The sequence below is a fragment of the Strix uralensis genome, chromosome 3 (genome assembly GCF_047716275.1).
Source record: "Strix uralensis isolate ZFMK-TIS-50842 chromosome 3, bStrUra1, whole genome shotgun sequence".
Taxonomy (NCBI): domain Eukaryota; kingdom Metazoa; phylum Chordata; class Aves; order Strigiformes; family Strigidae; genus Strix; species Strix uralensis.
This window is the reverse complement of record NC_133974.1, coordinates 43820238-43844919: the sequence shown is the minus strand read 5'-3', so window position 1 is coordinate 43844919 and position 24682 is coordinate 43820238. Positions and strand designations below refer to the sequence as shown.

General features: G+C 37.4%; 1 protein-coding gene across 6 annotated transcripts in view; it reads left to right on the top strand.

Annotated features, from left to right (window-relative positions):
* EPHA7 (EPH receptor A7) overlaps positions 1-24682 on the top strand; it is a 170817-nt gene that overhangs the window by 10729 nt on the left and 135406 nt on the right. The gene's annotated exons all lie outside the window — the stretch shown is intronic.

The window sequence follows — 24682 nt, the reverse complement described above, 5'->3', positions numbered from 1 at the left end:
TTTTTATCACAAGATAACACAAGGAGTTATATAGGACCGTATTTTTATTGTAAGATAGGCAGACATTTGTTGGTGAGAAAAGTTGTAAGTCAAAAACTGGACAAAACCTGTGAAGAGGAAAAACCTACATAATCTCAAAAACAAAACTGGCAGCAGTTGCTGAGTCTGAGATGTCTGTGTGAGGACTTAAAAATCTGTGTAGGATTAGGGACACCCTAAACCAAAGTAAATGAGTCTCCTTATTAATAATTTTTCCTCAGAAAAAAAAGCATGATTGTGTTCTTGATGAATTTTTACAAGGTAAAGTGAGTGGAGTTGATCTGAGGCCTTTGTAGCTTTGCACAAATCTTTCATTGTTCTGTTGGAAAGGGATGAGGGTTTATATACACTGTGGAGGGTGATCTCATTAGGTGTAATTGTAATGTGAAAAACTGCCCCCACAAAACCATTCAGTAGACTGTATTAAAGCTCTGTTAAAAATATTAAGCTCTGTGTCCCATAGAAGCCTGTTTTGAGGTTTTCAAATGGGGTTTTTTCTGAGCGACTGACTTTTTTCCTTTTCTTAGTTAACTTGCTCTTGGTTACAGACCTAGTCATGGTTGATGTAATTAATATACCAATTTTATTTGGCTTTCAATAAAGGAGAGAAAGTATCCAAAAAAGAAAGCACTGTATTTTGGGAAGTGGGTGGGGGACAGGACCTGAGTGAGCATGAGGAGGAGGGATAGAGAAGAAATTGTTGTTTGGTAACTGGAATTCAAGTAACCTGTTTATTAAATAGACTTCTTAATTTCTAACTATGCTGATGTTGACAAAAGAATTAAATGATAACTTGTACTTGAGCATAGTAGCGTGCTCATTTGCAAGAACACTTCCCATTTTTTGGCTTGCTTCCAAAGCAATCGCTAAGAGAATACGCTACTCTGGAAACAGTCCAGAGGATCATTTATGGTATTTTTCCTCTTTTCTTTCAGTGATCCTGTTAAGAGTTTCAAAACAAACTCTGGCTCCATATTGAGGCAAGTTAATGTATTGGAGAGGGAAAAGGTGGGAGGCAGGCACTCGCCCAATGCGCGCTGTTGGCAGCTCCCGAGTCAGAACAATCTGTGTGACTGTGGCACACGATAGTAATTGCCGTCTGTGATACTTGTTAGCCGTGTCTGTGCTTGAGGATGTTATTAAGTATGATCAGCTATGTAGTGACCGATAATACAGCTGGCACACTGATACTGCGTCTGGTTTTTGTGACAGATATTGAGAGAAACTTATCTGAACGTTGACACTAATGCAACTGGCTATCTGTTACTGTCAAGCTGTGTAACAGATCAAGCAGAAGCAAGTTGGCGTGTGCTTCCTTAACCCAGAGCTTTTATAGCCCTGTCTGAGGGCTCACTTCTGCAAATACTTTGTACGTGGCACGCTGTGTGACTTCTTTGGGACTACTCATGGCAGAAAGCATTGTGCTCTGTCAGGACGGGCAGAAGTCTGTGATTCCTCTCTCACACTTGCTAAAGCTCAGCTGAATTAACTTAACACAATAGGAAGGTCTTTTAAAGATACAGAATAATACCTTATCTGGCTGCATTGTAGCAAAGGTAGGAGTAGATGGCCACATTGTAGTTCCAAATAGCTCTTCAGCCTGTAACTCAGTGGGGATTTTCATTTGTGTTATGCTAGCTTGATTGGCTGGCTGTGATTGAAGAATGTATGCCTTTTGCATACAGCTTCTCTCCTGTGTGGGAAATTTATTGAGTTCAGATACTAAAACAATTGAATTTTGATTTATAGACAACTCTGCACCGGATGTGTTGCCAGATTTTTTTGTTGCATGAATGTAAGTAACTGGTAATGCTGGGAAGGATAAGGAAGAAAACAATCGTGAGCGGTGAAACGCATAACCTGGGAAATGAGCTCCCCTGTGTTCCTTCTTCAGTGATCAATCTTTCAAACTGAATTAATCTTTTTTTTTTTTTTTTTTTTTGGATGTACGCCAATTACTTTTCACTATAGATGTGCTGAGGAGTCTGTGCCACCTCAGTGATCTATCATGATAACACACATACATAAGAGACCCAAAAAATTCCAAGAGCTCACAATTGTAATTTAAAGCAAAATCTTAAATCTGAACTTTGAATTGCAGATTCTTTTGCTTATGTGCAAGGACACTATCTTCTCATTGTTGATCTTATGTCTGCTGGTGCGTGGCACTAGGCTTAGGTGTGAAAGTTGTACATTCTAAAGGATTGTCTTGAAAGGTACCTAGCAAAGGTACCAGAAAGGTACTTAGAAATATTCAGTTTTTACAACATCATTTATTGCAGCTCTTCTGGCAAAAAAAAAAAAAAAAAAAAAAACCAACCACAAAAACCCAATAAAGTTCTCAGTAACTGTAGTGGACTCCAAATAGGTCTAACTTTGATTTTTTTTCTCACAGTGGAGTTCACTCAATATGTTGTGCATGTAAGGAGAACACTGCAATCAGTGATTGATATTCAAAGGAGAAAATAATTCTTTGAGAATTTCTAATGTGATGTATTTTCCATCTGTTTCATGTTAGTTGGAGGTGGGGAGGAAAATAATTAAATTTATTCAATTGGACCAGTAGAGTGATATTTCAGAAGGTAGGAAGCATCTCTTAATATGACTGAACTGAGAAATTACGTAGATGATTGGGCACCAAGTCCAAAAATTCAGATTTCTAGGGAAAGCCAAATGGGTGCATTTTACTGTTAAACATTTTACAATACCATATGCATTAACAGTTGTTTCATTGCCCGCAAAATGGTGAGGGGATTATAGCTATTTGCACATTTTGTCGTGGTGAGGTAAAAAGGAAGCTACAGGCTTTTCCTTCCAAACTTTGTCATGTGCTGTACACAGTGCTAGACTGCAAGTTGCATCTGTTCCTTCTTTTTTTCTTTCTTGGGATAAACTTTTATCTCTCGACTTTGTTAAATATTACTTGATAACATATCCAGAAACTGAATTTGCATTATACTTGGCATATTCGTTGTAAAGTATGTGTGGTTGTGTGTGTGTGTTTGTTTTTCAATATTGCTCCACTTAGGAGCTGATGTGCCACAAGTTTATTAGTAGAGGGTGATGAATTAAGGGGGGGAATGTGAATAAGTTGTCATTAAAGAAATGTTACCATGCTTCTAAGAAATCCAAGTTATGCATACTGTGAATTGGATGTAGAATTTAGCCCAGGTAGTATCCCAAAAGCTTTGGGTGACCTGCAGCTTGAGTAACCTATATTGACATCCCTGCATGTTCAACTTGAAAATGTTTTGCTTTGTGGAGAAGGGGAGAAATGGTAGAAAACTTTTTCAATGGCATTTATATCAGTAAGACTGTAAATGTTTCTTTTTTTTGAAGAAGAATTCCCTTCCATTTGCCTCCAAATTTACTCTAGGGAAGAGAGTGTAATTATTATCTGCAAATTGAACCAGAGCAGAGAATGGGAATATCTTCGGGTATTCTAATTTTCTCTGAAGCCAGCGGACGTTCAACAGAAGAGTGTCTACATCCTTCCCTTTTTATCCCCTAACTTTAAATAAATTTTCTGTCCCTTTTTAAAGAAAGGTCGGTGTGATATGAATCAGGTCCCAGATACAGCTGCATAGGAGCTATTTGATTTAAAAAAAAAAAAAAAAAAATCATGTAAATATCTTTCCAAAGGATCCTAGCAGGGTTCAGAAAAATATACCAGAAACTTGCTTTTAAGGTGAAGGTAAGACCTTCTAGCCAGATGGTTAGGAATACTGAAGGTGTTTCTATTATGAAATGCAGAGCTGTGATTCCTGCTTCCATCCCCTTTTGGAGTTTCTAGAAAGTTGAATGTCTTGGCTTTCTTTCACCTTGGAGTCTTCTGACTGCCCTTCTTGTCAGAGAGATGTGGTAGAAAGATATTTTCTTGCTATATCTTTCAGAGCAGACGTGTTCATAAAGAGGATGATTTTCACAAATTTGTCAGTATTCCTATGTCATTCGGGTTTCTTTGACCTAGTTTGTTCACGTCCTTCAGCCTATGAGGAACTATGTCTACCATTAAACATGTCCTCTTTGAAAAGTCATTTCCAAATTAAATCATACAAAATGGCTTGTGTTCTCAGTGGTGAGGGCTAGCCATCAACTGAAGAAATTGTTGCCTTCGTGCTTCATAGCATTTTTTCAAGGTCTCCTCTGGGTTGCCTTTTGTCCCTAAGATACAATTATTTTTTGTAGTGTTCCTTTGCCTGAAGGGATTGAGTTAGTTTGATTAGTATGATTATAGGCTATCATAGTTTTGGTGATACAGCATCCTCTCTCAAGTGTGACATGAAGGTATGTGAGAAGTAAGGCGATGTTAAGTTAAAGTGATCAAGTGGTAGAGGCAGTTGAAACTGGTTCTCATCCATAATGCCATCAGAGTGATCCCTCAAATGAATTAACTGCAGAGCTACTGATGGGTTTAGTTTCCAATGAACTAGCTGTTTTGCTCCTGAAGAGCTGACAGGAGTGAAATGGCACATGCAGGTGGGCAATCAAGAGCTCACATCATAGAAGTGAAATTGTCAGATAATCTAGTTGAATGTAGAGCTCTTTCCCTTCTCCAACCTCTCTTCTCTGCCCCCTGCTCCACCATCCCTTTGTTCCTCTTCCCAAATTCTGTTGTCTCTAGGAATTAATTTTATTTTTTCATTTTGCTAGAGGTTTGCTGAATATCAAGTTCTTAAACTAAATTTGTTGTACTTTTTTTTTTTTTTTTAAATATTTCATGTCAGATTCACTGCTGTGCACAGATTTTGAAATCAAAACAAAGCCAGCAATGAAATCTAACAGAATCTTAGTAATTTCTCCTTTAGTTACAGAGGAAGCACTAAAGCTGTCTTTTTATGGGCCTGGGATGCCACTGCTGAATTAGCTGTGGTTGCTCAACAGCTGGGCCGTTAACTCCTTAGCCATAAAGTCTATCTTCTGTTTGTTCTAAATGAAGCTTTAGATGGTATTTAGAAATGGAATCTCATCGTGTCAATTCTGTTGCCCAAAACCGTACATCTTCTGAAACAAACTTTTCTGCTCAGAAATCTTTTGTAAAAGGTGCGATAGGCATGATATTATTAATAACATGAATATTAATAGGCTTTGTTATACTTTTCTAAGTATAAAATATTTTCATAGATGAAAAAGTAAGTGGCTTGCTTGGAAATCTTGGGAATTCTTGGGTATTTTTCTGCTTTTTTAGGGTTTTTTTTTTGTTTTTGTTCAGGGTTTCTGTCAACCTCTGAGAATTAAGCCACTAAAAAGGAATTTAAATATTCTTTCATTTCTGAGTACAAATAGGAGCAGTTACACATTTAATCCTTGTTAGGGGAATCTCAAGTGTACATGCATTTCATTAAATATGAGTGTTAGTTTTTTAAGAAAAAAAAACCAACACGAAACAAAAAACACACCCCCCCACCCCCCCACCCCCAACAAGGTTTCAGGAACTGAAAAAAATAGTAGGTTACAGAGAAACTGAAAATAGAGATCATTTAATGGAAGAACTGATCACAGAAAAGAGAGGAACATGTCAATAAGCGTTTAACTAATCTACTTTATGTATCTGTAAGACATCTATTATATGGATGGTGAAATGCTGTTCAAAGTTGTTCAAGCAAACTGCAGTTCAAAGTATAAATTGTTCTCTGAAAACAAGGAGCCTTAAGCAAAGAAGCAAAGTGGAGGTTCTTATTTGAGAAGTGGGACAACCATACAGAGAGAACCATGTTTGGTACTGAAGTTGAAAGAAAATAAAAATTATGTGAGCAAAATGTTTGCTTAACTAGATTAGTTTTTGAATTTTGCTTCATCCCAAGCTTCCCTTGTTATCATGAAAATATTTGCTCCCCGCCCCCTCATCAGTTCATATATATTAAGCACTATTAAATCTTTGAGAATGTGTTTCTGTTTTTTACTCGGGAAACTGTGGAGATAGTTTTCTCTTTATGTGGGTTTTCAGTTAGTATCATGCATATTACCACTTGAACTACAGTGTAAAAATTAATTGTTGCTTCATGACTTCTCAGCATTAAATCTCAGTGTTTTCCCTGTATTCTGCAAGGTCTGTCTGCAATGCTAATTTATTAAAAACAATAAGCTGTACACAGCTTGCAGATTAACACTTTTTAAACTGAAATCAGGTAAAACATTTTCAAATTAATATCTGCTAAAACAAAATGAATCTTTTAAAGTGTACTCAATACATATACTTTGTTTACATAATGATTGTGTTGGTTCCCCTCTACCCCCAAATACTATAAATACTACTTTGTTAATAAAAACTTAAGGCTGGAACCAAATTAAGAATAAAACAATTTGTAAGGGGTTCCCTTAAAAAAATTAGAAAATTATGTTCAGGGAGCTTATTAAAAGCCAAACACAGTTCACATGACAGGAAAAATATGTAGGTGTTTTCTACTGTAACCCTTCACAGAATATTGTGGCATCAAGCAGGGTAAAAAAAAAAAAAAAGAAAAAAAAGTCAGGTTCACTCTTTAATTCATCATTACCTATCTTTAATTTCATACAAAATAACCTTTCTTTACAGGATGATGTATCTAATTTCTTCTATCACCTTACATTATTGAGAAAAGAGCAGCAATAGCAAATATATTTAAGAGATTTTTATGAACAGTCTTTTCCTTACTTAAAGAAGCTTTTATCCCTGTGCACTTCCTAATCTTTCTGTTGCCTGTATCTTTCACAGTGAGTTCTCTTGTCCCTAATATTAATGAAAAATATGTTATATGTGAAAGCGAATAGTATCCTAGTTAATAGTTCACAGCAGAAACTTTCTTTTCTGTGGGAATCTCGTATTTAATTTCTTGTTCTCAGACATATCAACAGTATGTCTGGTGTCTGGTGAAAGAATATTCTTGCATACTTTTCCATTAACGACTGTTTCTGACTTCATCAAGTCCCCCTAATAAACACATCATGTCAACATACTGGAGAGTGACTGTTCAGTATTTAATGCTTTTTTCCTTACTTCTATTTTTATCCATTAGGAAGAGATTTCCTTTTAGGAAAAATTATCTTTTAGAAGCTATATGCATTTTAGGAAATTTTGCTTAATATTAAGCTAATTTATAAGTATAATTCAGAGTAGCAGAGGCAGTTAAGTATAAAACTTGTGTGAGATAAGAAGTGGGCTCAATTATTATACTTCTAGAGTCCTGATCCTGTCGATGCATGTACCTGTATAGCTTTATTTAGCTGGGTGGCCCCACTGCCTATCCTAAGGAGGATAAAGTTGCTCACATCTGTAAGAAACATCAGGTTTTTTTACCCAAGGTAAATTAATACTTTTAACTTCTTAATTTTTATGGTTTGGATTAGTTACATGTGACTCTTGGCAAGACATGGCTCTCCTGAAATAATGATATCAGGCATTTTTCTAATAAAAGTCTAATTAAGTAATTATTAGTGTATTCTGACACCTGACATACCTCAAATGTGTGTGATTGATGGATAAAAAGGAAGTACATGATTAAGGAATATAATTACTGCTATTAATTTGTAATGTATTTAATATACATAAATACAAAGATTATTTCTTGCTGTAATTGTGAAATAAGTTAAGGGTTCAATTTTGAGAGCCCTGGCTTGCTGGTTGGCTACTGATTTTTTCATTTTGAACAAAAACAAATTCTGATAATATATATTACCATAAATAAACATGCTGTAGAAAGTGTAAAAATGGAGCTCCTACTGTTCAGTAAACAAGTTATGACTATTTTAAGGAAGTAATGCCTAATGCAGAAAACTATCTGTAGGACTGTGGGCAGAGGCATCATCCCTAGAATTTAATGGCAAGAATCCCGATGAGAATAACATCATGTGTTAATATTTTCCTACTGAGGAAAGTGCTAAAGTTTTAAGTAACTGTAAGCATATACATAAACCTAAAACTTCTACGTTGATGAAACATATTTAAATGCATGTTTGATTAGATGTGCTTTTCTGAATTGTCAGTATTGTCCTGGTATAAATGTGTACAGAGAAGAAAATATAAACAGGACTCAAAAATTCCACCAATGGTACATGAGGTGTATAATCTCTATCATAATTAGTGGCTATAAATTGGTACTATTCTTTCCTTACATTTAGTGAATGTGAAATATCACCCAGCCTAGATGACTGGCGTTCATTTTTCCAGTAGATTGAACACAGTGTATTGAACTGGGGTGGTCCTTGAAAGTGATACTTGGAGTTCTTTTGGCAGGTGACTAATATGGTGGCCCGATGTAGCCATATACATGTGACCTGCTGTACGTTCCCTTCACCTTACTGGATATGTCCTCATGATGTGACTAAATTGCAAGTGTCCCCTGATGCTTGATAGAGGTGTTTTTTACTTAAATGACCATGTATATGCTTTTGTTCTAGTCTTGTGACATAGTGTACATGTGCATTTCTGTGTAGAAGTTTAACCCCCTGTGTAGGAGAGGGGCAGGCTGTCAGAGTTCTCTATCCATTTCTGGTGGACCATCAAGGAAAAACTCGAGTTGCCTGCAGCTTGGATTAATGACCTGATCCATTCCACCTGAAAAGTTAATACTGCCTGTGGCCTCCAACCCTCCAAATCCCTCGTTTTCTCAGCTTACTATCTAGTCTTCATTTATGAGTGGTAAACATAGAGTTCTCTGAATTTCCTGAATGTATCATTGTCATGGTTTAAGCCCAGAGGGAAACTAGGCACCATGCGGCCGTTTGCTCACTCCTCCCACCCAGTGGGATGGGGAGGAAGAAATACAACACAAGGCTTGAGGAGTGGAGACAAGGACAGGGAGGAATGACTCGCCAATTGTGGTCACGGGCAAAAGACAGATTTGATTGGGGAAGAAAGAACTTCAATTTAATTTGAACACCACCACCACTAATTTACCAATAAAATCAGAGTTGGATAGTGAGAAATACAGCCACATCTTAAAAACATCCTCTCCCCCCCCCCCTCCCTTCTTCCCAGGCTCAGCTTTGTTCCCGATTTCTCTACCTCCTCCCTCCCAGCAGTGCAGGGGGGCAGGGAGTGGAGGTTGCAGTCAGTTCATCACCTGTTGTTTGTGCCAATCCTTTCTCCTTCATGGGAGGACTCCTCACACTCTTCCCCTACTCCAGCGTGGTGTCCCTGCCATGGGAGACAGTCCTCCATGAACTTCTCTGATGTGAGTCCTTCCCACAGAGCTGCAGCTCTTCACAAACTTCTCCAGTGTGGGTCCCTTCCATGGGCTGCAGTCCTCCCAGCCACAGACTGCTCCAGTGCAGGCTTCCCTCAGAGTTCTGGCCTTCTTTGGACACAGCTACCTGCTCCAGCATGGGGTCCTCCATGGACTGCAGGTGGGCATCTGCTCCACTGGTTACCTCCATGGGCTGCAGGGGCACAGCCTGCCCTCTCACCATGGGCTGCAGGGGAAACTCTGCTCCAGCACACCTTCCCTGCTCCTTCTTCACTGACCTTGGTGTCTGCAGACACTTCCCTCACTCCTCCTCCCTCTCTGCTGCAGGTTCCCCTTCTTAAATACGTTATCACAGAGGCACAGCCACCATTTCTAATTGGCTCAGCCTTGGCCAGAGGTGGGTCTGACTTGGAGCTGGGAGAGCTTTGAGAAGCTTCTCACAGAGGCCACCCCTGTAGCCCTTCCCTCACTACCAAAACCCCACCACACACAAACCCAATACAACCACCTTTTTTTACACTAAACTATTGTATAGGTAGATTTTGATAACAAATTATACATTTCATGAATGACTATGTGGTATCTATTTGAATCAATTCATTTGTGTCCACAGAGGGACATAGTTGGTGTTGAGAATCTCATTAAAACTCTAATTTAAACCCTTGGAGCCCTTGCTCAGCTACCACAAAAGTGCTTGAAGAATGTTGGTAACTGAGATTCTGTAAGTAAAGTTTATTGTATTCCTAAAAGTTTGGCAGTTTGTGTGCCAAACAGCTCAACTCTGTTGACGCTGGAACAAATTACATGTTCAAAAATCTGTCTGTGGAACATGGTCTGAATGGGCAACATGTGGCTGTGATCACTGATTGTATTTACATGATCTCATTTAACTCAAGTTTTCCAGACTTAGGTCAATTATTTTTCTTACTGAGGAGAATTTGAACTCAGATCTCTTCCTTCAAATAGGACATGCCTATTAACCAACATGCAGTCACTGTTAGAAGGTTTTATTAGCCCCTGCTGAAACTGGCTCTTCCCATAGTTTAGCAGTTAGAACCATTCATATGGAGTGATGGGTTTCAGTATCTTAGGTTGTGAACTTTCTTTCACACACACACACACACACACACACGCACACACACATATATATTGAAAATATAAAACATTTAATCTTGGTTATTTGAGCTCTCGTGCTTCATAATGTTAATGTATTTTTGTCTCGATCGATTTTTTTTGCACAATATATATATATGTGTATATTTCTGAGGTGAATGATAGAACTGGAGAAAACTTTCTACTGATTTTTCATTTGTTTATAAGGGTGATGTGTTTGTATGTCAAAGCAAATGGAGACATATTGATCTTTTTTCTTGTTTCTGTTAGACTGTATAGTTTTGTTTGAAGTCTTAAAATATCAAATAAGAAAATGTAATTAGAAAGAAAAATATTGCATGAAACAGATTTATGTTTTTTAAGAACATCTTTGGTATTTCTTTTTTAATTGCTGCATAGAGATAATTTTGGAATGTGATTGGAATCTTGTTGGGGAGAGGGTATTCTTACTTGATTTTGTTGTGTTGGATGAGGCCCATGATACAGTCTCTTAGCTGAAAGCAAACACTGAATCTTGGATGCTTGATTTCTCATGTTTCAAAATGTCAGCATGTTTTCTCCCGATCAATTTATTTTCACAGTAAATAAATTAGATTGCTCTCCATTTTCATTTTTGTCCAACTTACTGAAAAGTTTTGTTCCATACCAGTAATTTTCAGTAAAAATTAACATTCATTTTTTTTTTTCTTGAGAATATTATAATTGTGATGTTATTTTGTGCTGACTGTGTAAGGACAATATGTTTATACAGACAAATGGAAAACTTTCAAAATGTGGGCAGTTTTATTGACACTAACTAGAAAAAAGTACTGATAAAGTCCCCCCGAATACTACCTAAAGTAAATGGACATTGTTTTAGCTGTTAGCAAATCCCAAGGCTCCACATTGTCACGTAATTATCTCACCTATGGAAGCCGCAGCCAGATTTAATCTGCAGTCTGCTACTGGGAAGTGTGAAAGTATCATGTGATTAAAATCATAAGCAGTGTTGAAAATCATGTCCCCCAGTGCAGACTGAATAGAATATTCAGTCTGTGATCTGTGACTGTCTCTCTTCTGTTCACCTTCACTTATCATTAGTTGTGTATCACTTAATTTTCTGATTAAAAAGGGCAATTCTTTGACTTTACAATGTATATGCTTGTCTGTCTGCTTTAGTTTGTCAGTTGAAATAAGTCTCTATTTGGCCTATTATTAAAAAAGTCTTGTCAGTGGAATTGCTAGGGAATAATGTCAGTAAACAAGGGAGAGACATAACATCTTTTTAAAACACAGTTTTTCTTTTTCCTGGATGAGTGTGACAGAGGAAGAGACAATGACATACCTACTTTTGATCTTTTATCTTAAAGATTTTCTGTCATGTGTAGAGCTACACACTGTATAGTGCATTACTGTTGTAAAAATCATGTAACTGGGAACATAAGATTCAGAATTGCATGACACAAGTAGACATGAGTGTTTTTTAGAAAATAAAGCGCGTGTTGATAGTACAATGATGTGCAATCTTTAAATGAGGAATTTTATTTCTCTCCTTAATACAAGGACTTAATGAAAATACCGTCCTTGTTGTAATAGAACAAATCTCATTTTTTAAATTCCACCATTTAAAGACATTTTGTGTATTTAAGCAGTGACAAGGGTATTCATTATTAATTAACATTCAGGAGATAACTGACTGTCAGTTGCCAGTCAAAGTGGAGCTTGGAAGAATATTGACATTGATTGATGGACATGTTCTGGGACTATGCACAAACAGGCTGCTCAGGTCATCTGAAGACATAAAAACATTAGAGATTGGCTCCACATACACAAAAAGATCTTTTGCTTGGGCTGCCCTTCTTTAGAAAGGGAGGATATCCTTTCATGTATCCTTGATTCACTTGATTTGTAAGTTAAACCTTAACTTTGTAGCACCATGGTCACCACTTAGGAAGAGTTTAGTTTAGTCTGGTAAATATGGGTAACGTGTCATTGTGCTGTTTCTAGCTGTGAGTGACTGAGGTGCTTAAGCACTCAGGTTGAAACAATATTTTTGATGTTGCTTTATAAAGTACTATATGTACTTACCTAATGGATATATACTAATGTAATTTCTTCTTTAGGTAGTAGAAAATCCCCAAACTCTATTTTATGTTACATTGAAATGCGGAGATGGATGAGGCTTTTCAATCTTGCAATCTGTACAATCTCTTCAGAAGTGAGTTTTAAATATCTGCGGTCATACCAGTTGTCTCCATTTCCCTGACTCGGTAGTGAAATGAAGACCCAGATTGTGGTACCCTCACATCTCCTTTTAAAGGAGGATATAACAAGCCTTTTGTGTGTCACATACAAATTACACTTGCGCTAGGCTGGGTAGCCTATGCCCTGTGGGAGGGCTCAGCTCCTCCTGCTTCTTGTGGTGGGCATGTGATCATAAAATGGTGGTAGTAGTTAGATAAAGAAACACAGTATGGTGGTTTATGGAGAGTATATCCCATATAGAGAGATGATACTTTCCTGTGCAGGTGAACATCCTGGTCACATTCAGCATATGATAAGCACCTGCTTCACAGGTACTTATTTCTCATAATTTTTCTTCATTTTAATTTTCAGAATATGCTTACAAATATATGATGGTTGACTTGGATTTGTTAACTAAAGGAGAGTTGTTCATTAAGGTGATGGAAGAGGAGAATATCTTCTGACTGAGCCCTTTTCCTGTGATTATCCATGGGGGGAAAGCTCCTGTGCTGTATTATTACACATCTCTGTAGGTTAAAAAATGGATCTGTCATATCTGTCTCTCTAAAATCCCTGTAGCTATCTGCTTTTGGAGACACTATAGTTCCACCCAGTCCAGATGGAAGTAGTGTGATGCTGGGGATCCCTTGCCAATCTCCATCCCTGATAGCGGTTTCTGAAGCATATTGGGGAAATCTGTTGAGAGCTGTCATCATTTCATACTTATGTGGCAGTTCCCTCCATCCCTGTTCCTTCCAAGTATCTGCAACTAGGGTGCCTTAATGTTTTCTTCAAGGCTTGCAGGATGCGCTGAAGAGGCAGAGCTCCCTACTTTTACCCAGTGGAAAAGGGGACTGCAAAAGTCTTTGTTGCAAAACTGCTTATTTTCCCTTGGGTAGTATCATGCTTGCTTTATTCGTAAAAAAAAAAAATAAAATAATTAGCCCCTTGAGACTACTTGTGAGAGTAAGAAAAACAGGAATTGGCCCCATGTCATAACCATCTGTTATTAACACAAAGAGCAAAAGCCCAGTCTTGCAGTCCTTGCTAAAAGCAGTTTGTTTAATAGGAGTTACTACAAATATGAAAAATGTGTGTTTTCCTCATTACTGTGGCAAAATTCTCTACCAGCAGTGTAAAAAAAGAGAAAAAAAAGTCATCATGAGTCTTCGTGTACATTCGCACAATTGCATTATTTTATATTGCAGTGGGCTGTATGCAATAAACATATCATTCCAAGAAATATATGTATTGCTGTATTTTCAAAAATCACTTTAGCTACTTTCACACATATTTTTTCATAGTACATCTTTTCATTTTATGGCTGAATTATGACTGGCTTTTCTTTTCTACTATTTTTATGACTGAGGTAAACTTCCTTTCTGATTGCAGTTAGTTTGAAAATGGTGCCATTTTTCCCTCTCCCCCAGCAGAAAATGTTTGCCTTTTTAACTTGATGACCTACCACTCCTTCCAACCCCCTCCCTCAATTATAACTACGAACATTATTGAAAAACTGAAATAATTTGATGCATCCTGTCACACTACGTCATGGCAGAGAGGTAGTTTTGGTGGCTGATACTTCCATTCACCTATGGGCTGTACTGCCAGGTTGGATTACGTTTTTTTCCCCACCTTTGTGAGCTCCCCCATATCTGGCATTTCTACCTTAATATTTGAGAGAATTACTCCATAATGTTTACTACAAAACCCATAGCTCTGTAAAAAATCAGTTTTGGTGCCCCGCCACCTTCTCCCCGCCCTTTTTTTTTTTCATCAGTTTTTATATGCATGGTTTTTAGATCATCCTTAGTTCTGAGAGCTGTGCCAGTCCCTGCTAGATAACTTGAGCCATAGGCTTTAATAGGGGTGTTTAATCCATGTTCCTTCACTTCTGGCTATAAACCTATGTCAGGCAGATCAAGGGTTATTATAATCCTGTTGATTGCACCTCAGTGGGAGACCAGTTCTCTGGGTAGCTGTAATACCTTTAAGGGTGGCTTTGCACAATCAGTCTGGCACAGAGTACATGCAGCGCAGCCCAGAATCTGGGAAAATATATAAATTATGATAGAAGGGTGGGTGTTTCCATGGTGTATTCAGAAAGACAGGAATTGCTGTATTGAATCAAACAAGTACCATGTCAAATCCATTACTTTTTTGCCAGAAATGTCCAGTAGCAGGTGTTTAAAAAAGAAGATAAGACAACATTGGTTTTGTTTTTCTTCAACCCCAAAGCATTCTATGCAGCCCTGTTACATTTCCTTTATATCCTTTCTTCGGTCATTCTGTCATTCAAATGTTAGAAGAGGTCTGATTGTTTTCATTCCATGTAATAGATATGTTCTAATCCATTTAAGCTCCTAAGGTATTTTTGTGGTTTTTATTAAGTTTGCAACCTCAGATTTAAATAGACTGGAAATTCTACAAATGTTTACATTATTAACTATTCAAGCCTTATTGTTTATAAAATGTATACTTTGAACTTGACTGAGAAGCCCCTTGAGGATCTGGCATAGAAGCATACACAGTAACAACACTAAACTGATTTCTGTGCATTTAGAGATGTGTATCTCAAATAGTTTGATTGGAAAAACTAATTCATCATTTTTGAACTATGTGTAGGGCAAATGCACTAGAATTTTATTACATCAACATTACAGCAACTTCTTTTTCTGCATCTAGACCCTTTGAGCCATTGCAGGGTTAACCCCCACCCCCCCACCACTCCCCCCCAGCAAACAGCGTATCACTTTCCTTAAAATGCCATTGGGAAACTGAGATAAATGCTGAAGCATTTTCTGTGTTGACATGATGTTCGCCTGTCCGATTGCATCCTTCCCAACAGACAGCAGAGAAGCAATTACAAAAAAAGACATCTGTGCCAAGGTTTGGCTAGCCAGGGAGGGCAAGCTCTTGTGTTTAAGAGGTAGGGAATCCAATCGATGAAAATGTCTGGGCCTGTTAGCACCAATAAAGCTGAAGGCCACTGGGACGCTCAGAGAGGGTCTTTTGTTGTGGAGATAGAAAAGAGGCCGAAGCTGTGACACTTGGGGAGGAATAGGGTCAGCTAGTACGATCATCCATCTTCCTCAATGGCAGCTTTCTGTCAGTTTTTAACCCTGCTCAGCAGAGGATCTAAACCTCTATTGTTGGCACCAGCCAATTCTCAGCCAAGTGTAAATGAAGTTAATATTCACTGACCTTATGCATAGCCAATGAAGGCCCTTGATGTCATCCTGGAAATAATGTTATCTGACACTTCAAAAAGCAGATGTTGGCAGGTTGTTTGTGTTTTTTTGCTGAGCCAGTACGCAAAGACACATTGTTTAGCCACCTCGCATTTAAACTGATTTCCATAATAACCACAAATAGGCCTTTTTGACCTTAAATTGACATAGTTATGGTTTTAGTTTGCATATCATTATACGCTGCTCACAAAGCCTGGCTAACCTGCACTAAATGATCTGGGAGAAGTAGCTCAGTTCACTCAGATAAGAAATATATGGGTCAGTGAGCAAATTTTATTTATGCTGATAAAACAGTGAGTAATTAAAAGTTTAAATAGTTCAAAGCAGACATTTTTAGAACACAATGAAGAATGGTGTTTATTTTGCAACGTACCTTCATGAAAGGAAATATATCACAGAAGTAGAAAAAAAATATCACTTTCATGGATATCGTTTTTATTTTGAAAGGCCTATTACAAGTAATGGTTAAGGTCTTCTTTTGTCTCCAGTAATATTTTGTCATGGTGAAACGTGATTATTCTAATATTGTTTTAATTACAGAAAGCTAAACAGTTTTCATAGGTTCCACTTTGCCAGAAGTTTATCTAAGACAGAAGCATACTGATGATAACTGCATATTTATACAGCACATTTAATCCAGATAGATCCCCAAACCTTCCACAGACTTTTACAAACAGATGCATCCACGCTCCTCCTGTGTAAAAGCCAGTGTCAAACATCTGTTGTAACTCTGGGTTGACACACTATGGCTCTTTTTAAGGCACAGTGGTGTTTCTCAGCAGCCTGTGTATCTGATTCAAGGAAGCACATAAACATGTACCATGCATGGGAGGTAAAAAGTACTTTGATTTTTTTTTCTTGTAAATTAGATGTAATTCTGGCTCATGTGTGCTTACCTTATGAGAGATGAGCATAATGACTTATGGTAATAAAGTGCAGATGCAGGATGAGTAGTCATTATTAATCAAAATTTTCAGCTGTATCCAGCAATGAACTTCATACAACCATGTTTTTCCCTGCTGTGTACAGAATACAACAGCAGGTAACAGAAAACTAGAAAACTCTCTATTATGCTACAGTATTGGTTTTAAAAATACATTTGAATGATGACTGTAGTATAGTTAGCACCTTTCAGGCTTCAATCCATACCTGTCATTTTGAAAAAGAACTCCAAGTGCCATGGCTTTTTTTTTTTTTTCCCTTCAAAGAATGAGTTAATGTTTGAACTGAGAAAGCCTGCTCACCGGAGTTACTTGGGAAGCAATTATCTGACAAGCTGGCAAAGATGAGAAATACCAGAACAGATCTTCATATGATTGAAATCACTCAGATCTGATCTTAATATAAACAGTCTTAGAATTTTTGGAAACTGTTTTATTGATTGTTTTCTTCCCATCAGTTGTGTTTGTTTGTACCTGTTAAAGATGTGAACATGTTTCATGTAGTAACAGATGTACTTAGCAACTCATCAGCAAGAGATTTCTCTGTGTGCCTTTGCTTGATATTAACTTTCATCAGATGGGATTTAAAAAAAAAAAAAAAAAAAAAGAGAAATAAATTCGCTAGTTTCTGGATGAAATTTTAAGAAATTAGTGATTGATTTTGTTTGAAGTACAGCACTGTATTTCATTAGCTTCTGGTTATTTGTGTGCTGGATGTGACGTATGATGGCTCAGTCATGTAGCTCAGATGATTGAAAGGCTACTTTTAGTTTGTACTGATTCTAATGGGGTATCTGATAGGACTAATTAGTCCAGATAGATTAACTCAGATTTTCCCTCCACCCCCCCCAAATCCTATATTCAGTCCATTCTGCAATCATTCTGAAATTACCTGAAGTTAGAAGAAAATTTCTGAAATACAGAATTGCAGCCAGCTACTGAACAGTGTGGAAAGAGAAATGAGCCAGAGAGCATTGAAAGCAATGAGGCATCTTAGTGGGCCTTTAACAAGCCCTAAAACTGCTAAGCAAGCAAATTAATATGTTTAAGACTTTACAAAGACCCATTTCTTCTGTAAGTTATATTGAGCAATAACCAGATTGAGCCACATTTTGATTTTACTGCACTGCTGTAAATCGATTTATTTCTGGCTCAGTTTTGATAGTCTGTCCCTTTGTCAGGCTTTATCCTATGAAAAGTGTAGAATGCCAAAAAAACCCACCAAACTGACCCAATTCTGCCCTCTCCTCCAGCTGAAGTACAGAAGTTTATTTCCCATTTCTGGGACAAGACTGAAAGAAATTTGCCTTTGTGAATTAAGCGATGGACAGATTGATTCATTTCATCCTGTTGGTATTGAATATTTTTCTTGTTTTAGTTGAAAGTTTGGAAAATGCTAGCTTTCCATGGCCAGGCCACTGAGGAAGTGATCCAAAAATAATGTAAAATGAAAGTGTTTGGTTTAATGTACCTTCCTGCTTGTTTGTGGGGTTTTTTGGGGTTTTTTTTGTGGTTTTTTTTTTCCCTTTTAAAACAAAAGATGCTTTGGACTAAATGTCAGCAGAAGATTTGTTGGGAGGGTAGTGACACAGCTAGCTGTGAGCTGTGGGGGTGTGGGGAGGTGTTTGGTGGTGTCTCTCTTGCTGTCTGAAGGCAAGAATAAGCCTGGCGGTACCAACAGCTGGTTTGCTAGTGACATTATTGCCATGTCTGGCGGCTCTCATGGAGGAAACCTGGCAGGGACTGGGAATCTTGCTTGGAGCTAGGTTGATTTTGCCTCTGATTAATCTCATCTGTAAGGGGTGAGGTCTTCAACAGCAGAATTTTTTGGCCAGTTCTGTTGTTTATAATAATAGATAATTTTCACCTCTGGACTCTGGGCCTCTGCAGAAATAGTCTGTATGGATCTGAGTTCATTCTGTATTGCGCTGTCAGCATAGCTGTGATTTTCTTTGACAGTTACATCAGTGGGGAAGAGAAGAATGGAATTAGGTATAAAAAATTGCTTTCTTCTCCAGAGTTTCTAGAAAAGGTCTTTGAAGCTGTAGTGTGAAATCTCTAGCACATCTGCAGATGATTTATACTAATAAAGACTAGCCAGCAAAACTCTGTTGGAGAAAATAATATTGGAAGAAAAAAGCACAAAAAAATCAATTGTATGAGGAGACAGAATATTTAGTACTGAGTCATCTTCCCTAATCAGTAGAAGAATGGATTACATGACTAATAAAAAATCACCTCAAAGAGAACAGTTAAACCATGTACCATTTTGTTGGACAGATCAGAAATACTGTAAATAACCTACCAATAATGGAATATGTGATTTTGCAATAAACAAAATTTGCCATATGGGGAAAAAAACACCCTCAATTAAATGTATCACTTTATTCTTTTGTATACTAACAAGGCTATCCATTTGGCTCTTTTTTTTTTTTTTTTTTTTTCAAGTCAGTAATATAATTTGGTCCACCCACAGAAAGCATTGAACTGCTTAAAGCACCTGCTGTCAAACTGGAGCCTGGGAATATATCCTTGAGGAGAAGGAATAGGAGGGTATGTTGATGAGGAGGGATGGCAGACACGTGAGGAGATGCAATCTGAGGGCAAAATTTTGGATGGGGGCTGAACTTGAGGATGGAGATGTTTCTCAGCCTCTATCCTGTACGCCAGAGTGCCAGGCAGTGGATGTGTCAACACGAGAATACAAGTGTAAAGCAGGAGTTTTCATCACTGTGGTAGGCATAGCATTTAATGGTTCGCATACCACAGCAAAGTGGTATCTGAATGCTGTGTAAATAGCCAGTGTCTTAGCCAGTGTGTGGTGCATCGCTGGGAGCTGCCATCACTCATGACACAGGATCATGAAGGCATCCTTGGTTTGCATGATGAGTTCTTTACTTAGGGCTTTGCCTTTGTTTCATAAAGTCAATAATGCAAATGCATGAGAATAAAGGTGAGGCCTGACCTTGTCCCCTTCAAGTGACTGGGAGAATGTCTTTGTCTTTCATAAGAGCTAAGGTCTACTTCCTGCTTCTGTTTTGTTCTTTTCATAACAGTTTTCAAAGTGCCTTTCACACACAAAAAGATAATAATTTTAATAGATTAAATATCAATGGTAAATGTTGTGGAAATAACTTTCATAAATAATAAAAAAAGAAAGGCTTATTTGTAAGTGTGTCCATATTCTTGTTTAGTGGAGGACAATAAGGTGAGTTCTTCCTCTTCCCTCATGCATGCTGCTCCTCTTTCTCCTCAAATGGCAGAGGGTGTGACAAAGCCTAGATTTTTGTACTACTCAGACAAAAGGCTTCACTGTGTTTTATCCACATGGCAAGAGAAGCAGGAACTGTGTAATATTACTTTGGAAAAAAAAGACACAATTTAAATTTATGATATGGACCTAAGGTGATTGAGCTCTGTGCTTCACATTAAGCAAGTTGGAATGTCTCTTTTCTCTCTCCACCATCCCTAAGCACCTGCAAAACTGGAAATTAAAAGATGAGTTCAGTAGAAGAAGAAGGGTTCTGAATCTGGGAATTTACTGTTGTTTGGTGGTTGGTTTTTTTTTTTTGTTTGTTTTGGTCTGGTTTTGTAATTTCTTAACCTTTAGATAGGTTTGCATAGCTCATGTAGCTAAAATTAATTGGCTCCCCACAAAATCAGGAATATCTGAAATCATCATTATTCTTTAATCTCTGTGAATGCATCTTTTCAGTCTCTGAAATGTAGTTGGGTCATCTTTTCAAACTGTTTTCTACAATAGCAAGAACTAGAAGCCATTTTTCCTCAAGCTAGAGTTTATATGCTCATTCAGAAACATCACTGACAACAAAACCATGTGATTCTTAGAACTGGAATTTAAAATAGGCTGTCAATTGCTTTAGGATTAAGAATTTAAAACAAAAAGGAAATGGCAATTTACTATGCACAAGCATATTTTCATTCTGAAGCCCGCATTAAAACCCACAGTTAAAACACTGCAAAGTTATCTTTTCCATATTCAGTCAGATCAGTTTGGGATTCTTTTTCTGATTTTTAAAAAACATGCCTTCAGTTCTGATGAATCAGTGTATCTCAAAACAGTAAACCAAGGATCCTAGCTCATCTCATATACCAGTGACAGGATTGCTTAGGAAGTTGTGACAGCATAGCCATAATGACTTTGAGTATCTTTACCTGTTTAAAACCATCATAGACAAAGGGTCTCAAACTGTGGGAGAATGTGTATTTGTTGCATAGGTGTAATCAAGGACATAATTTAACTTTTGGAAACACTGTTACCACTGATGAGGAATGGGGAGGAGAGAAGCCGCTTGGGGCTTTGAAAGTCCAAAAAGTAAAAAGTAAAGACTGAGTTTGTATGGCTGGTGAATAGCAAAAACATCCTTTTTCTTGCAAACTAAGTATATTTGCTGTAGAATTCATCAAGCAGACCATAAGCATGGACGGTTGTCTCTCTCCCGTATGACTGTAGAGGCCGTTTTGGAGTGAAATCTTGCTACGGCCTGCGTGTGTAAAATACCCTCAATGGCCAGACTGCAGAGGACATTGAGTGCATGAGGTATGGCTTTTTCACAGCTCCTTGTATGCAGCACATCAGGGAGCACAGGACATGCATTCCAATGCCTGTGTAATTGGAGTCTCCCTATGGGCAAAATTTAGGTTAAGAGCAAGGAAATATCCTTCTACAATGAGCAGCAGGTTTCTAGTCAGGGCACACCTGTTCCTCCATGCTGAAGAGTGCAGGATAAAACAGGAATTGTTGGTGGAGAACAAGCATGTCAAGGAGAATCTAGGTTTGAAAGCGATTTAAACTAAACAGGAACAAGTCATATTCTGTTTGCATGGATTTAATCAGGAACAACTGCATGTGAAAACCACAGTGATCCTCAGCTTGCAAATCAGATGTTTAGCTATGAGTTGCAATGTCTGGTCTCTTTACCACCGACTGCTAAATGGGAATAAATTGTTGGATATGCAATACCAATCTCATTATTTCAGAACTGTATTCCACTGCATTTCCTACTTTGCATGTAATTTTTTACTTCCACTTAAGTAATGCACAGCACTCTCAGTATAGAGCCCTAGAAGTTTACAGCCTTGCTGCTGCTGCTCATTTATGTTATGACATCTAACATTGCTGGAATGATCAGCTCCTGCTCTGCTGTATTAACTAAAATGCTCTATCCTGGTGATACCCCATAATTCACTGAATTTCTTTGTACCACTGGGGAGAAACAGAAAGGGTAACTTTTAATTCTGTGCTAAAAATAAAGTGCAGGAATTCAGTAAAGTTATGCTGGACAATAAAATAAGTCTGAATTTGTCTCATTGTGTGAAATGCTTTTTGCCAGCTCTTGTAGTGTTATCATGAGCTTTATGCCTATTTGCTGCTGTACAGTATCAGCTCCTGCAGAAATATATTTCAGTTTTCTTTTCTTGAATTTTTTAAAGGGTAAGCTGTCAAACACTTCTGATGTTTGACAGATGCTGTGTAGTTAAGGATACTAAAATAAGATAATAACTGATAAGGGATAATCAAAAAGGAAAATGGAAATGGTCATATTTTAAAGTCTCCAGTGCAAATAAGTAGAGATCGACCTCCTGTTGTTAACCTTTCTGTATGCTCATCGTTCATTAGGCAGGGAGTTTAAAGTTTTTTGTTGAGATGTGTTTTTCAGATGTGGGCTATTTGTTTGGGGCTGTGGGAGAGTCCAAAGTAATCTGCTTGCTCCAGAGGAAGAAAGTAATGCCTTCTAGGGAGTATTCTTTTAGGACTAAGAGAATGTCTTTCTATTTTTGTCGCAAAGCTGTCACCTATGGTGTACTTCAGGGCTTAAGGGGATCATCTCGATGGAGGAAAAAATGGTTGTTCTTTTATTAATAAAACACAGTGTATTATGTTTGTGCGGGTCCTTGCTGCTGCACAGAGGCATCCCATTAAAGTCATTAAAAACTCATTGATACATTTATTCTCACCACAATGCACTAATAGCATTCAAAGCCATTAGTAGCTGACTATTGTGCATTTGCAAAAAGTTGCAGTGCTAGGTCAGCACACATGTTACTTTTCTGTGATAAATGAGCAATATTAATGTATCAGGCCAGAAACAGATTAAAAATATTTATAGCGTCAGCTTTCTGTCTTACATTTAACTTTTTTCTTTTCTCTTGCTACAGTTCTGAGGTAGGTGCTAATTAGTGTATCATATGCGTATAGTAATTTTACAGTATTATTTTCAATTTGAAATAATGATTAAATGTAGTTTGATAAACTTACAAAATTAAGTGATGTTGTAAAAGAAAACCCCCTGACATGATCAAGTCTCATATTCCTCCTTGCTGCTTCTGTAGGCACAAAGAGTTAATATCTCACAGCACATTGCTAGAAATTGAGAACAAAACAAAATAATGTGTAATTCAGCGACAAACAAAATAATTTTCTGTCTATTTGTAGAATGACCCCTTTATTTTGACCACTGGAACAACTAATAAATTCTTAAAATCATAAGCTTTCTCTGGAAAACATCACTTTCTACAAAATATTCCAATGTATGCATGTTCTTCTGCCTCCACAGCTTATTTGCATGAGATAGGTTTGTCCATGTTTCCATGAAAACAAATGCCAAACCTCCTGCTGAATTTATTTATCAAATGTTGCATAAAAACTGGATGCCATATTCTGTTCATCTATTCCCACTGGGTTTTCATTGGCTGAAGTTAAAAGGGGAAATTCTAGCCTGGCTGAAGTGAATGGCATGTATCTTAGTTTAATTTCTCCAGGATTTGACCCAAAGTATCCTGCTTATTATCTCATATTCATTTCCATGACAGCTAATTGTGATGTCACAAAACAGAGGCATCATGGGTAAGACAGACACCAAGAAGAGGTACATTTCTAAGCAACATAGCTAGTGATTTATTTTAAACATGTTCTGTAATAAAATAAAATAAATGGTGGAAAATCAGTGATGTTTAAAGGTATTTCACAACCTTCTGTTAGAAAGAATTGGTATTTTTATTAGGTAGTGGTGAAAATGAAAAGGAAGTTTATAAATTTCATCATGATTTTTAGCATAATTGTATGAATGTCTACATGCATCACTTTGCTGTGCTAAATTTTGATCTGAACAATGTGCAGGGCACTGACCGATACAAGATCAAGGTTTTTCTTTCTATTTTGGTTCCAAAAGTGTTGTCCACTGTCACAGGAGAAGTGAATTTAATCAGACGTGACTTGACTTTACACCTGCGCAGGTTATCTCTTGTAAAAGGGTAGAGTTGTGAATGAAACCTTTGTCTTCAGTTTCCTTGTAATCCTGCAATACAGGTGAGCATGTTAGCTCAGTTGGAATAATGTGCTTATTTTCTAAAGATGAAAAATAATATTAACCCCCTTCCTCTTTTTAAGTTCTCAGTTCTGTACTTCCTTAGATTTCACACTACCTGCCTTGGTTTTAGCAACTCTGATTTCAGTCTGTCACCTTCCCTGGCTAAATATAAAAACCGATACCCTTCTCTCCTCGAAGAAGAATATTCAAGAAATACAATCCCAGTGAGAGTGCTGGTTTGTAGCAGCAGGGATTCTTTTTTCCTGTCATTTTCTTAATTTGGTCTCTGTTTCAAATCTTTATCAGCATCTGTCCTTTTAAGGAAACAGATTAAAATGTCTGAGGGTAAATGGAGGATTGATTTGGTGTGAATGTACAGCTTCTGTGCTTTTACATTACATGCAGTTATGAACAGGCATACCACATGCTTTAACGTTCTTACCGACTCTAACTGCTTTGCTTCTTTGCCTTTGTGCACGCTGATTTTAGTTCTCCTTGCACCATATTAGGTATAACTTAAATGTATATTTGAAAATAAATTATATATATTTTTTTTTTTAAGAAAAGGGAGCAGGTGAGGTTGTTGTATGAAATTTTGGATCATCCAGTCAGTGCTGGAG